Raw genomic sequence first — 13,633 nt, 5'->3', positions numbered from 1 at the left:
AGTTTTGCTGTAATAGCAAAGGCTTCTCACAGACCACATCAAAGATTTCTCTCTTGGTAGAAACACTTAAAAGGAGAAAAATTACTAGGTAATTTAATTTTTTATTTTATTATTTTTTTTTTATTTTTAACGTTTATTTTTGAGAGAGAGGAACAGAGCGCGAGTGCGGAGGGGCAGAGAGAGAGGGGGACACAGAATCTGAAGCAGGTTCCAGGCTCTGAGCTGTCAGCACAGAGCCCCGACATAGGGCTTGAACCCATAAACCATGAGATCATGACCTGAGCTGAAGTCGGATGCTTAACTGACTGAGCCACCCAGGCACCCCATAGGTAATTCAAAGGAAATTTTTTTTTGTTTCTACTCTACTCTCAATACTTTAGTACCCTTTTTTTTTAGGTTTTTTTTTTTTAAATAAAAAAAAACATTTACTTTTAGAGAGAGAGAGAGAGAGAGTGAGCAGGTGAGGGGCAGAGAGAGGGAGACACAGAATCCGAAGCAGGTTCCAGGCTCTGAGCTGTCAGCACAGAGCCCAACACAGGGCTTGAACCCGCAAACCATGAGATCATGACCTGACCTGAAGTAGGACGCTCAACCGACTGAGCCACCCGGGTGCCCCTATTTATTTTTGAGAGAGAGAGAGAGAGAGAGAGAGAGAGAGAGAGAGAATCCCAAGCAGGCTCTGCACTGTCAGTCTCATGAACCCTGAGATCATAACCTGAGTCAAAATGAGGAGTCAGACGTTTAACCGACTGAGCCACCCAGGCGCCCTAATAGTTCAGTACTTGTGACATCAGATGTGGGAATTTTTCCCCACACCAAGCAATTCTCTGACACCAGCTGGTTGTCCTATAATTTAACTCAATTCTGGTCCCATCTACCTGGAGTTATCCCACAGGTTAAGGGCTCAGTCTACAAGACTGTCCCCTCCCCACTCCCAGGTCAGATGCCAACCGCACATCCAGGTTGTCACCTGTACTTCTGATCCACTAGCTATAAATCAGAAGTTCTCACTTCCGGCTCCTGGGGGTTGATTAATTTCTTAGATGGGCTCACAGAACTCAGTTTACTTACTAGATTACCAGTCTATTACAAAGGCTTCAGGGCCTGGAGCCTGTTTCCGATTCTGTGTCTCCCTCCCTCTCTGCCCCTCCCCCGTTCATGCTCTGTCTCTCTCTGTCCCAAAAAAATAAATAAACGTTGAAAAAAAAAAATTAAACAAAGGCTCTAACTCAGAAACAGCCAAATGGAAGAGACGCTTTGGGCAAGGTATGTAGAGGGTAAAGGGTGCAGGGCTACCTTACTCCCTCTGGGCACGCTGCTCTCCCAACTCTGGGTGTTCACCAACCGGAAGCTCTCCAAAACCCTGTTGCTTAGGGATTTTTATAGAGGAGCCATTGCACAGGTGTGATCAATGCAATCATTGGCCATTGATGATTAATTCAACCTCCAGTCCCTCTCCCCTTTCCAGGGATGGGGAAGTAGGGCTAAAATTTCCAACCTTCCAACTGGTTGGTTTCCATGGCAATCAGCCCCCCAATTTAGGGGTTTTCCAAAAGTCACCTCATTAAGATAAACTCTGGAGTGGTTGAAAGGGACTTGTTATGAATAACAAAAGAATCTTTTTCATTCTAACCACTATAAAATTCCAAGGGTTTTAGGAGCCCTGTGATAGGAATGGGGACTAAGACCGATTTCTTATGATAAATCACATCATAGTAATTGTTGTTAGATTGTGTACAAAAGAAATGTCTCATTAAAGATCTGTAGACTCTTTGGGGCACCTGGCTGGCTCAGTCAGAGGACTGTGCAACTTTTGAGGTTGTGAGTTTGAGCCCCACGTTGGGTGTAGAGATTACTTAATAAACTTTAAAGAATTAAAAAAAAATCTGTAGACTCTTTGGGGCGCCTTTGGCTTAGTCACAAGAGTATGTGACTCTTGATCTCAGCCTTGTGAGTTTGAGATCCACGTTGGACATTGAGCCTACTTATAAATAAATAAATTGATTAATCTTTAGACTCTTGACTGATAGTGGACAGTCAACTTTAGTAGATGGCTATCTAGTTTCTCACAAGATATCTTAATTTCATTATAATCTATCATAAAATTGCTTAACTATTTTATGAGCAATGCTACTGGCTTCCCAGAGGGGGCTGTGAATTAACATCACACCACATACCAGGTTGAAGACAGTGTTTCTTCTATAAAAATTGAAGTGTTAAATAACAAAAATTCAACCCAGTAAATTTTAAAGATCTAATTGGCTTTATTAACCGATTCATGAATCTGGCAGCATTCCATGTAGCAAGTAGAGGGGAGCCACCAGGGGCTGCACAAAAGAAAGGCAAAGAAAGGATTATTTCAGGCAGGTTCACCTTCCCTTAGGGGGAAAGACAGGAGTCTTGCTAGATAGATTATCTCATCTGCCTTTGCTGGGGTGTAAGGGTTTGGGGGGTTTGTTTTCCAAAGAGTTGTAACAATTTATATCCTCACTGCAGTGGGTGAGAGTTCCTGTTGTCCTGCATCCTACGCAACAATTGATATTACCTGACTTTTTAATTTTTGTGCATTCAGAGGCTATGAAACGATTTTAATTTGGTTTTTAATCATGGTTTTCATTTGTGTATTCCTGATTACCAATCTGATTGACTTTTTACGTTTATTCCATTCTGTTTCCTCTTTTATGTTCTTTATATCTAAATCTGTGCTATCCATTGCTAATTAAAACTAAATACCACTTAAAATTCAGTTCCTCAGTCTCACTAGCCATATTTTCTAGTGTTCAATAGCTACGTGTGGCTCGGAGCTATTGTGCAAATATAGAATATTGCCATCACGGCAGAAGGGTCTTTTGAACAGCCCCATTCTAGTTATTGACTCTTGTGAAATATGTGTTGTCCGTGTCTCCAAATTTATGGCTGGTGAGTTGTTTGGTTTTTTGTTTTTTGGCTTTTTTTCCTGTCTTTATTGGGTATGTTGATGAATGAAGTTGATGAATAAAAGTCCCTAATTTTTTTTTAAGTTTATTTATTTATTTACAGAGAGAGAGAGTGAGGGGGGGAGGGGCAGAGAGAGAAGGAGAGAGAATCCCAAGCAGGCTCCACACTGTCAACGCAGAGGCCGATGTGGGGCTCGATCTCAAGAACCTGAGATCATGATCTGAGCCGAAATCAGGAGCTAGGTGCTTAACTGACTGAGCCACCCAGATGCCCCAGAAGTCCCTAATTTTAATGTGGTTGAATTCAGGAAAGAGCTATCAAACCTCTTTATCTTGATCATAAAGATATTTGCCTACATTTCTGTCTATAAAATATAAAGTTTGCCTTTCACATTTAAGGCCTGAGTCCACCCAGAATTTAGTTTTGGGTGTGATGTAGAGTAGGGACCTATTTTCATTTTTTACAATTGCCCCAGCAACAGGGTTCCTCCTTTCCCCATTCTGTGTATATTAGATTTTTCTTTTTTTTTTTTTTTGTAATGTTTTTTAAATGACGTTTATTTATATTTGAGAGAGATAGCGACAGAGTATGAGCTGGAGAGGGTCCGAGAGAGGGGGAGACACAGAATCTGAAGCAGGCTCCACAAAGCCCAATGTGGAGCCTGAACTCATGAACTGTGAGATCAGGACCTGAGTCGAAGTCCAGCGCTTAACCAATTAAGCCACCCAGACGCCCCTGTGTATATTAGGTTTTTATATATGCATGGCTCTTTCTCTGAGCTCCCTCATCTGGTTCATTATCCAGGGCCAATCTCCTTGTCTAAATTATTATAACTTTATAATGCAATAAAGGCATGATATCTTGGTGCTTCTGGAGTGTCTTGACAGTTCTTGGCCTTTTGCCGTTCCTCATAAATTTTAGGTTTGCATTTCAATTCCCCCATACAATCCTGTCACTGTTTTGATAGGAGATGCTACAGAGCTATAGATCGATTTGGAAAAAAACTAGGATCCATGTGCTAGGGTGGTGTTCACAGCCCTGGGGATGCAACAGTGAACAAGACTGACCATGGGGCTTCCCATCAAAATTAGAATGAAATCCAAACTCTTCACCGTTGCCTATAAACCAATCCACACTTGATCTGCACTTCCCCCACTCCCAGCTCATCTTCCACTGTTTCTTCATTTGCTGGGCTCCAATCACACCTCCCTTCACCTTCCTTCAACCTGCCAAGCACTCTCCCACCATGCTTTTTGCTGGACTCTGCCACCCCCTGCCCATTATTTGCATGATGGGCTCCTTCACTTGCAACAGGTGTCTGCACCAATGATCGCCTTTCAGAGAGGCCATAACATTATCTAAAATACCTACAGCATATCTCTCTAACACTTGCTTTATTTTTCCCCACAGTACTCATCACTACCTAACATATTAAAGACTGTTTTGTTATTGCTTTTTGTCTGCCTCCTTCCAAGAAAGTAAGCTCTATGAACCAGGAATTCTTTGTTCACTTTTACCCTCAATCTGTGCCTGGAACATAGTAAGCACTTAATAAATTTGTTAAATGAATGCAAGAAGCAGGACCAGACAAATGATCAAGAAGCCTTTGAAAAAACCCAGGTAAGATCTCTAAATTGTTACCTGTAACTATAGGGCTGTCTAATGTGTTAGAAATATTTGGCTAGTGTTTATCTATCCAAGTTGTCCCCATCCCTAAGGAAGAATAGTATTTAAGCACCTCATGATTTTAGAGTCCTATTTGCAAATATGTCACCCATATTTGGAGGGGCAGATTGATTTGATTAATTTTGATTCATCAATCTTTTGTTGATCACATTTGCGGTGTTATAATTAAGGCATTTTTACCTAACCCTTAAAATGTTTTTGTTTTCTTTTGGAAAATCTATAGTTTTTCATTACTTTTATGTTTGTGATCTGTCTTTGAGTTAATTTTGGTGCGAGGCAAAAGCTGAAGTCTGTTTGTTTGCATATGGATATATCTGATGGTTCCAACATCAGATGATTCCATTCACTTAAGACTATCCTGTCTCCACTGAATTTCCTTGGTGCTTTTGGTGAAAATCAGTTGCTGTTGTTTTAATTTTTTTTTCAACGTTTATTTTTGGGACAGAGAGAGACAGAGCATGAACGGGGGAGGGGCAGAGAGAGAGGGAGACACAGAATTGGAAACAGGCTCCAGGCCATCAGCCCAGAGCCTGACGCGGGGCTCGAACTCACGGACCGCAAGATCGTGACCTGGCTGAAGTCGGACGCTTAACCGACTGCGCCACCCAGGCGCCCCTGGTGAAAAATCAGTTGTAAGTAAATGGGAAGACCTATTTCTGGGCTCCATTCTGTTATGTTAATCTATAGGTCTATCCTTATACCAACAACAGGGTCCTGATTACTGTGTCTTTATAGTAAGCTTGAAATCAGGGAAGTACTCCAAATTTGTTCAGTTTTTTTCCCAAAGAATAGCTTTGGCTACTCTAGGTCCTTTCTGTTTCCATACACAGTTTAGGATCAGCTTACCGATTCCTAATTTTTACTTTTATTTTATTTTTATTTTTTTGAGAGAGAGTGTGAGTGGGAGAGGGGCAGCAAAAGAGGGGAACAGAGGATCTGAAATGGGCTCTGAGCTAACAGCAGTGAGCCCGACGCCAGGCTCAAAACTCATGAACCACAAGATCATGACCTGAGTCGAAGTCAGATGCTCAACAAACTGAGCCACCCAGGTGCCCCCTTGATTCCTAATTTTTACAAGCCTGTTGGGATTGTAATAGTGATTGCAATGGATCTATACATAAATTTGGGAAGAACTGTCACCTTAACAACATTGAGTACTTTAAATCGTAAACATGGTAGGTTTCTCCATTTGGGCAAATTAATAGGTTTTTTTCCCCTTGTTCTAGCTTGTTTAGGGGTTGATGAGTATGATTTCCTAGGCAATAACCACTCCTGTTTTCAGTCCTCACTTCAATAGACATGTAATAATGAAGTTTGGTTTTATTATTTTTAAAAAAGGTCAGTTCCCTTTTCTTCTGGAATCACCTCCTTTACTTTTTTTTAAGTGAAACTTTTCACTATTTTGAGTGAAAGAGAGAGTGCACACAAACAGGGGAGGGGAAGAGAGAGAGAGAGAGAAAGAATCCCAAGCAGGCTCCTCGCTGCCAGTGTAGAGCCCGACGTGGGGCTCCACCCCAGGACCCTGGGATCATGACTTGAGCCGAAATCAAGAGTCAGATGCTTAAACGACTGAGCCACCCGGGTGCCCCTAACCTTCTTGTTTCTTATGTTTGAGGTTTCTTGGAAGCATTCTGGGACCTGAACCCCCTCTAGTCCCCTTAATGATCAGCCTTTTTATATTCCTCAGACTCAGTTACTGACTCCTACTTCTCTACTGCACATTAATTCATTTGATCACTAACCAAGGTTTTTTTTTCTTTTTTATGTCCCCAATCCTGTGGACAGAGTGCTGTGGGCCAAGGGCAGGCCACCCCCGAGACGGGCCACATTGGCATGTAAATTATTTTGAGCTGAAAATAATCAAGACCCAAAAGACTCAAGAAGAAACTGACCTATCCCCTGCCCCCACCATATGCGTAAAAAGAATTTAGATAAAGGGCCGGTACCAGGGAGAGAGCTATTAACAGAGATTCCTTATTATCTGAGAGACTTATCTACTTATCAGGGCAACCCATGTTTTCCAAACTTCTCTCACTTCCTGCTAATGGCCTTCCTCTCCTTTGCACCCCCAGACTCCCTCCTGAGCTCAGGATGACAGACACACCTCATTTTGCCTGACAGTCTTTGGAAATTCATGTCTGTGCGGATTCCCCATACGTACAAAACTAAATTTGATTTTTTCCTGTTAATCTGTCTCATGTAAATTTAATTCTCAGTCCAGCTAGAAGAACCTTGGAGGAAAATTTCTTCCTCCTCAAGAGTGTTTTAACCCCTTCTTTCCTCCACCATGCCCCAACTATCCATCTTATTTCTTCACTTTTCTTTTTGTTCTAAGATGTAACCAGGAGTTGGGTTAAACAGGGCAGGGCTTCCCAAAGAGCCAATAGTGTCTCCTTGAAGGGACCGACTCTGCACCTAAAGGGCCACCGGCCCCTGATGATGTCCTCTGGTGTCTGAGGGAGAAATCTGTGTATTGGAGGCCTCATCCAAGCATAATTAGGGAACCCCACATTCTCCTGTGCTACAGGACCCTCTATGGAGCCCGGACATTGACCCATTTGCTGAAGGAACAGCTCCTGTTGATGCCTGGGAAGGGAGTGTGTTGACAACCAACAGATACTCATTGAGCACCTCTGTGCTGGGCACTGCTTCGAGCAGTCTTGAATAAGACCTCTGACCTCCCTGGTCTTCCTATGTATGGGGGCAGGGTGGGGGGGTAGACCGGTTAATGAATTGAATAAATACAGGTATGCATAAGTGATCTGAAGGCAATAAGAGAACATCGCAGTGCAGTATGACAGGGCGGTCAGAGAAGGTCTGAGGGAGAGACTGCTGAGTTGAAGCCTGTAGATGAGAAAAAAGGGAAGTGCAGTCCAAACATAAGGAATAGCACATGCCCTGAAAAGAGAATGAGCTTGGTGTGTCCGTGAGATGGAAGGAAGGTTGTCATGGCAGGATTCAAGAGAGTGAAGGGGATGTGGAGGGGGTTGAAGCAGAGAGGGAGGTATGCATTGACTGTGCTAGGCCTGTGGGCCCATGGTAAGGAATCTGGATTTAACTCTAGGTATAACAGGAAGCAGAGGGGTGACAGGCAGTGAGTGATGTAATTTGAATTCCTGGATTCTCCAGCCAAGGAACACACCCTCTCTGATTTGACCGTGCATGCGTGGCTTGGGGCTGGGAGGCCTGGAGGCAGAAGAGGCATCAGAAAAACTGTCTCCTGCATGGCTAGAGAGTCGAACAATGGTGAAATGGGGGACACCTCCCAATCAACAATGAGACCTTTATTTTTTTTTAATTTTTTTTTTAATGTTTATTTATTTTTTTGAGACAGAGAGAGACAGAGCATGAACGGGGGAGGGGCAGAGAGAGAGGGAGACACAATGTGAAACAGGCTCCAGGCTCTGAGCCGTCAGCACAGAGCCCGACGCAGGGCTCGAACTCACGGACCGCGAGATCGTGACCTGAGCCGAAGTCGGCTGCCCAACCGACTGAGCCACCCAGGCGCCCCAACAATGAGACCTTTAAAGCCTGTGGCTACCTATATGGATATCGGCTTGCACTGGAGCTGTGTGTCTGAGCTGGGAGATTTGAACTTTACCTTGGCATCCTGGTGAATCCAACTCAAGGGTCTGCCTAAGGCACACTTCCCTCCGCTATTCCCACCAGTTGTAGCTGGTACATCCCTCATGTCACCACTGTTTCTTATAAGCTCCTTTATTATAGTGTTTCTCATATGGTATTTACATGTTTGCTGTTTAACTGGATGATGAGCTACTTGAGGACAGACACCAAACTGCTCAACTCGGCTGTATGCTGGGGACACAGATGACTGGTTAGGTGAGTCTCTGTGTGGGGTACAACTAAAGACAAACTTAAACACCTGAGGAAATTTGGATTTGTTCCCGGAACAATTCTTTGCTGTTCCATCCTTACAAAGACCACTTTTGACACAGCACTGATGGTAGACTGACCTGACCAGAGGGTATGTGGTCCATCTTTGTCCAGCCAGAATGTTTCCTTTGTTCCAAGCCACACCATCTTGAGATTTTGGACTAACTGGGTTGGACTCTTACAGAAAAGCTGGGCACAAGTCTATATCAAGGGCCGGCGTTGGAAATAGCTGCAATACTTTTTTTTCTTTTCAGCTGATATATAATCAACAAATAACATCCTGTAAGTTGAAGGTCTACAACGCGATGACTTACGGTTAAGATCTATTCTCAGCAACTTTCAAGGGCACAATACAGTATTGTTAACCATAGTCAACATGCTCCACATTAGATCCCCAGAACTGATTCATCTCGGTGTAACAATATTCTGGATTCACTCCACTGGAGGGATGCAACGGTGAGCTTTATCCATTTGTCACAGAGTTTACTCTTTGTTAGAACCTATACAAGACATTTTTCTCAGAAGTAGTTCTGTTTTTCTTGAACAAATCAATTTGTCTGTATCTCAGGGACAGTGTGATATATGCCTAATCCGGTTTTCCTCTTTGATTTGGCCACTTAGGTAGCTTAGCAGTGAATCTGTAGCCTATTCCTAGTAACCTTAAAGGACCACTGAACACTATGAGCACAGAGATTAAGAGAGCTTTGAAGTCAGGCAAACCTGGCTTGAAATCTCGCTTCTGCCGCTTCTTAGCCATGTGAATGTAGGCCACCTATCTGGTTTTTTCCCCAAGTGTTTAAAAACGGGCATAATCACAGTATTTACTTTGGGAAGTTCTTTTGTTGGTAAGATTAAGGGATACAATGCCAAGCATAGCGCCAGACACATCAACAAAATTATAGGGGCGCCTGACTGGCTGAGTTAGAACATGTAACTCTTGATCTTGGGGTCATGAGTTCAAGCCCAACATTGCGTATAGAGCTCACTAAAAAATAAGTAACTAAAAATAATAACCAATTGTAGTCATTTTCACTTGGTGGTAAGCAGTTTTGTGTGCTCTAAGATGCAGAAACCCACAATTTTCCCACCTCAGAAATGTGTAAATTGCTTTGATTTTGATTAGTTGTTTTTTTAAAACCTGCTAAATATACCCTTTTGCTAGAAGTGGTACAGATAAGAGTCTCCGGAAAACTTGCCATACTGATAGGAAAATTTGCCATACTGATAGTTAAGTCTGCATCTGGGAGGTTCTTCCTCTCAACACACACATAGTATAGCGAAGGAGCAGATCTTATATGTCTTACAGGTTGAAGAACACATGGAAAGGACACATGGCCACCCGGCTTCGGGTATTCACGACTTAGGGTGATCCTTGGTCATCATAGGTTCATTACTGTTTATATCTTCTGATATGTCCTCTGACATCTGTTTGGATTCAAAGGGCAGTTCTTCATCCCAAAGTAATTAAGGAATCTGTTCAGCTTCCTTTTGGGGTCAAATAAATTCAAACAGAGAGGATCTATGAGGGTGACACTAATGTGTGGTATATTTCCATAACTTAATAAGTCTCAAACTGGGTAAATACCTCTTTGTATTTTATAAAAGGAGACTCTGATGTTTATCTTTTAAAAAAAATTTTTAGGGGCGCCTGGGTGGCGCAGTCGGTTAAGCGTCCGACTTCAGCCAGGTCACGATCTCGCGGTCCGTGAGTTCGAGCCCCGCATCAGGCTCTGGGCTGATGGCTCAGAGCCTGGAGCCTGTTTCTGATTCTGTGTCTCCCTCTCTCTCTGCCCCTCCCCCGTTCATGCTCTGTCTCTCTCTGTCTCAAAAATAAATAAAAGTCAAAAAAAAAATTAAAAAAAAATTTTTTTTAAACTTTTTTATTGCTGAGGTCAGCTTACTTTCACTTCCTGAGATGCCTTCCTGTTCAGCAAGGATTCACCTTAAGATGTTTGCTTAATTTAACATTTTTACTGCTTTATAGAGGGTTAAATGATGCACGATAAGCTGCACATGTTTAAAGTTTGGATCTATGCTCATACCTATCAGATGATCACCAAAATCAAGAAGGTAAACATTTCTCTCACGCCCCCATCTCTTCTGCCTTTTACAACCCATCCCACCTCATCCTTTCTTCCTGCCTCCATCCCCAAGTGACCAAGTGACCAGTGATCTGCTTTCCCTCCCGATAGTTTGTAATTCCTGGGCTTGCCTTGAGATTCATCCGTGTTGTTATGTGTATCAATGGCTCATTTCTTTTTACTTCTGAGTAGTGTTCCATTGTGTGGCTACTACGATTTTCTAACCACGTGGACTTAGGTAATTGTCGCTCTCCATACTGTCTGGGAAACAACAACAACAACACACTAAATCCGTGGCCCACCTCTAGCAAAAGGACAGGCCTGAAAGCCAGCATTTTCTACACTCATCCCACCCCTAACTTCATTTCTTCCTCTTTCCTCTCCTTTTGTTAAGTTCTTCCTTCCACTTATCTTTTAATTTGGTATGTACACTTAAGTCAGTCATCTTAGACCTTTTCTGAAACAAGGACGAAGTACAGCTAAATGATGCTCCGTTTTTATTTGATTTTATCAGTTCTTTCATCCTGTTTTCTTTAGGGATGCTGGATTTTGTTGATTTGGTCTACTTACAGATGCTCATCATATCCTGCTTGGACAGCTGCTATCATCTCTGGAGTCCTTAGCCTCTAAGCTCATCTCCCTTCTATTCACCTGCTATGATGTCACCAGGTTATCATTCTACAGTAGAAATCTGATCATGTCATTCCCACGCAAAACACCCACCCAAAGGAACTGAAGTCCTTAGCATAATAAGGCAAGTCATTAGTCATTCATTCTTTCAACAATACTAAGCACTGATTATGTAACAGGCTCTAGGCTAGCTGGCTAAGTGTGGAGGTATGGTGACAAACTGGAGAGATGTGGCCTGTACCCTCATGGAATTTGTATTCCAGTAGGGAGCCAAATAAACAACCACGTAAGCAATATAATTATGAATTGGATAAATGTGAAATTGTTATTAAGTAGCCAGGGTGCTGTGACTAAGTTCTGGGAGCAGGGCTGGATGGCAGAGAAGTGACATCTTTCTAGGAGGTGACATTTATACTGCTTAAATTGTGACAAAGAAATGACCATGGGGAGAGTTCTAGGCAAAGGAAACATCGAGTTTCCAAGGTCCAGAAGTGGGAAAGAGCGTGGCTGGCCAGTATGGCGGGAGGCGGTGAGGTCGCTGATGGTTGAGCTCTGCCTGCTTCTCCAGCCTCATTTCCCAAAACACAGACCCACCTGCAACCACCCCTAAATCCCAGACATGCATAGCTACCCACTATTTCCTTAACAAACCATACCTTCTCAGTTTTCACCTGCTCCCTCCTGCCTGGGCAATCCCAGCCTTGGTGATTGGGTTTCTAAATCCAAAGGAAAACCTTTGGGTTCCTCGCCTACCCTCCTCCATGCACTAGACTGCTCCTTCTTCCTCTGTGCTTCCAAGGAAATCTATATGTACTTCTCCTTTTTTATACAGCCAGCATTTACTGAGTGCTCTCTATCTGCCAGGCACTGTTCTAAGCACTTTTACCTGTATATTCAACTTTATGGGGCAGGTTTATTTAAAATCCTCAAAACTTCTACCAGCTACGAGTTATTACTACCTCCACCATATAGATGAAGAAACGGTGGCTCAGAAAAGTTACATAACTCATCCACAGCTCTACAATGAGTAAACGGCAGAGCTAGGATTTCAACTCAGACCAGTTTGTAATTTTAAGCACTAAGCCCTTTTTGCTCTTCAAGATTGATCATAGTAGCTAATATTTATCAAGCACTCTGTATGTGCGGGGCTTGCTTCTTGACCCTTCATATAAATGAACTTCTTGAATCCTACAACTCGCTGAGGTAGCCACTCTCAGGGCTCACAACAACCAGTAAGGCTAGCCCTAAGACCAGGACTCTCCTGGGTGGAGCCCACCTCCTGTCTCAGTCAGCAATCCCAATGCCTCCTATACCCAGAAATCACACAACAAATTTTCGCTGGCTGAATGAATGAACTAGCAGAACCAGTGTTTTTCTCTTCGCTCAGAATTCAGACTTCAAGAGCATCCAGTGCCTGGAAAGAACTGGAGAATTATAATGGAATATAAATCTGTTGTAGAAAATACACACCACTGAGAACTGATTAATATAAAGGCTAACTAGGGGTGCCTCGGTGGTTCAGTTGGTTGAGCGTCGACTTCCTTTCAGGTCATGATCTCATGGTTCGTGAGTTCGAGCTCCGCGTCGGGCTCTGTGCTGACAGCTCGGAGCCTGGAGCCTGCTTGGGATTCTGTGTCTCCCTCTCTCTTTCTGCCCCTCCCCCACTCATGTTCTGTCTCTTTCTCTCAAAAATAAATAAACATTAAAAAAAATTTAAAAAAAAATTTTAATACAAAGGCAAACATACTCATTGTATTTCGGATGTGAGATAAGGAAATTCCTTTATGTATCAGAGGTTGTCTTATGTATTAGATGTACTAACCAACCCCTCCAACAGCAAAATGGGGCAAAGGCCTGCTTCCAAGACAGCTCTCACCGTAAATCTAATCCATGTTGAAATGTTCACAAAGCCAACAAAAACAACACACCAACTTACAAAACCATCTACATCTTTTGTCTAGCTATTGTTCTTTGGTGTGGCAGCAAATAAATTCCATTTATTAGACACAATAAATAAAAGTTTAAAATGTCACTGAAATCTCAGTATAAGTTCATGACCCTAAAAAACAAATGGGAAGTAGTCACTGGTAATCAGTAGAGGAAATGAAGAATAGTTACTTGAATCTAAGGGGATGGTACAAAATTTATTTATCCGAGAAACCAGTAACTACTATTGTCTAGTCCATTTTGGGTGTGTAATATAGTTTCCTAACAGGTTTGGAGATTGAGACAGCCAACTACTGCTTCTTGGTCTATTGACAAGGTTTGGGAATTCCCTGGAAATGTATTGAGAAAAAGAAAATCTCAGTCTTTCGAAGGCCGTTTGTGTAAAGAGCAAAGGAAACCAAACAAAAGGCAAAGAAAAAGGGATGGAAGTGACAGTTGCTCGGTGAGCTGCCAAAACT

This window comes from Felis catus, chromosome E1, assembly GCF_018350175.1.
Source record: "Felis catus isolate Fca126 chromosome E1, F.catus_Fca126_mat1.0, whole genome shotgun sequence".
Classification (NCBI taxonomy): Eukaryota; Metazoa; Chordata; class Mammalia; order Carnivora; family Felidae; genus Felis; species Felis catus.
This window is presented reverse-complemented; position numbering follows the sequence as displayed.